This window comes from Bos mutus, unplaced genomic scaffold (genome assembly GCF_027580195.1).
Source record: "Bos mutus isolate GX-2022 unplaced genomic scaffold, NWIPB_WYAK_1.1 CTG2276, whole genome shotgun sequence".
In the NCBI taxonomy this organism is placed as follows: domain Eukaryota; kingdom Metazoa; phylum Chordata; class Mammalia; order Artiodactyla; family Bovidae; genus Bos; species Bos mutus.
This window is the reverse complement of record NW_027219737.1, coordinates 3,079-5,000: the sequence shown is the minus strand read 5'-3', so window position 1 is coordinate 5,000 and position 1,922 is coordinate 3,079. Positions and strand designations below refer to the sequence as shown.

At 77.3% G+C, this 1,922-nt stretch overlaps 1 non-coding gene across 1 annotated transcript; it reads left to right on the top strand.

The window, feature by feature from the left end:
- The first annotated feature begins 1,510 nt into the window (after positions 1–1,510).
- LOC138986887 (5.8S ribosomal RNA) lies at positions 1,511–1,660 on the top strand. The gene has a single exon (XR_011463475.1). It is a non-coding gene; the product is annotated as a 5.8S ribosomal RNA (ribosomal RNA).
- Positions 1,661–1,922: the final 262 nt, after the last annotated feature.

The following is a 1,922-nucleotide window of genomic DNA, read 5'->3' as shown; positions in this document are numbered from 1 at the left end:
GGCCCTCCGCGCCTCCGTTCCCCTTCACCTGGCCGGGGGGGCGCCCGCCACCCTGCCCCGCGCCCGGCGGCGCGCGCCCGGCGGCGCGCCCCTTCCCGATAGCCCGGCCCTCCCGCCACGTCCCTCGAGGTTGGCCCCGAGGGTTCGGGGTGGGGTGGTGAGGGGGTTTGCTCCGCAAGCTCCCCACGCCCCCCACCCCACCCCACGCGCCTTTCGCCCGTGGCGCCGGCCACGACTGCCTTCCCCACCCCCTCCCCCCACAAAGGCCGCGGATCCGCGCGGCGCGGATCCTCCGGTCGCGTCTGGCGGGCTGTGCGGCGGCGCGGGCGGCGGCGGCCCGTCGCGGGGCCGCTTGCCTTGCCCCGCCGCCTCCCGCCGCCGGCCCTGGGCCGGTCTGCTCGGCGGTCGCCGGCCGGCCGTCCGTCCGCCGCTCTGGGCTGCCGCGCCGGTCGCCAGGCGCCGCCTCCCACGCCTTCCGAGCCTCGGGGCTTTCTCCCGCCCCGTCCCCACCCCCACGCCTCCCCGGCCGTCTGTCCGGCTCTCCTGCCCTGTTTTCGCCTCTCCCGTACCTCTGACGTGTGTCCCCTGCCGCTTGGCGCCCAGCTCCCGTCGGAGCCCCTTCCTCCGCCCCGGTGGTGGTGGTGGGGGGGGGGGTGCCCGGGAACGCGGGTTCGGGTAGGGGCCCCACCAGCGGATGGGCTGGGGCGAGAGGACGGGGTCCGGCGGGCCGGCCGCGCCGGGTGTGTGAGGGGGGGGGGGGGGGGGGCTCTGCCCGCGTCTCGGGGGACGGCGGGGGTGGTCGTCTGGCGTCGGCGGGCCCCGGGGGCCGGCGGTCGGCGGGCGCGCGGGCGGGGCAACCCCTGCGGTCACGGGGGCCGGCGGCGCCGAGGCCGCGCGCGCGGCCGCGGGCCCGGGGGGGGACGCGGCGGTTGGGGGTCGACGTCGGGGCGTTGGCCCGGGGCGCGCCGCCCCTCGCCCGCCTCACCCTTTCCAGGTACCTAGCGCGTCCCGGCGCGGAGGTTTAAAGACCCTGGGGGTGTCGCCCGTCCGCGCTTGGGTTCGGGGCGGTCGGGCCCGCGGGGAGTAGTCGGGAGCCGCCTCCCGTCTCCCCAGACCCCGCCGTCCCCGAGGGGACGGGGGGGCGCGCGGCGCGGCGCGCCACGGTCACCGCCGCCGCGGCCGCGGGGGGGGGGGCTACCCGACGGCCGTCGTGGGGGCCGTGGCCGCGGCGGCGGCGCGCGCGCGCGCGCCCCCCGCCGCGTCCCTGGGGAGGGGTTGGGGGCCCCGGCGCCTGTGGGTTGTCCGAGCCCGCCCTGGCGGCTTGGCGCCGGACGCCCTGTCGTGGAAACCTTTCCCGACCCCTCCGTTCTGCTGTGTTCTGTCTGACTTGGCCGGCCAGAGGCAACCCCTGTTCCCAACCCCACCTCCGGGAGGGAGGCGGGGGTGGGTGGGATGTGCCGCGCCAGGGGCGGGTGTCCTGCCGAAACGAAACCCTTGAAAAACCTCGTACGACTTTAGCGGTGGATCACTCGGCTGTGTGCGTCGATGAAGAACGCAGCTAGCTGCGAGAATTAATGTGAATTGCAGGACACATTGATCATCGACACTTCGAACGCACTTGCGGCCCCGGTTCTCCCGGGCTACGCCTGTCTGAGCGTCGCTTGACGATCAATCGCCCCGGGGGCGCGCGTGTCCTGTGCGCGCCTCCCCGGGGGGCGCGTGGCTGGGGGCTGTCCTCGCAGGGCCTCTGGGCCCTCCGTCCCCCTAAGTGCAGACACGGCGTCCCCCCCGCCCCGCCTCTGTGGCCGGGGGGACGTCGCCCGCGAGAGGGGAGAAAAGGGGACGTGAGCTCGCGCCGAGGCCCCTGGCCTGCCGGGGCCTGTGTGGTCGGTCTCCCCTTCGAGAGCTTCCTCGCGCCGCAA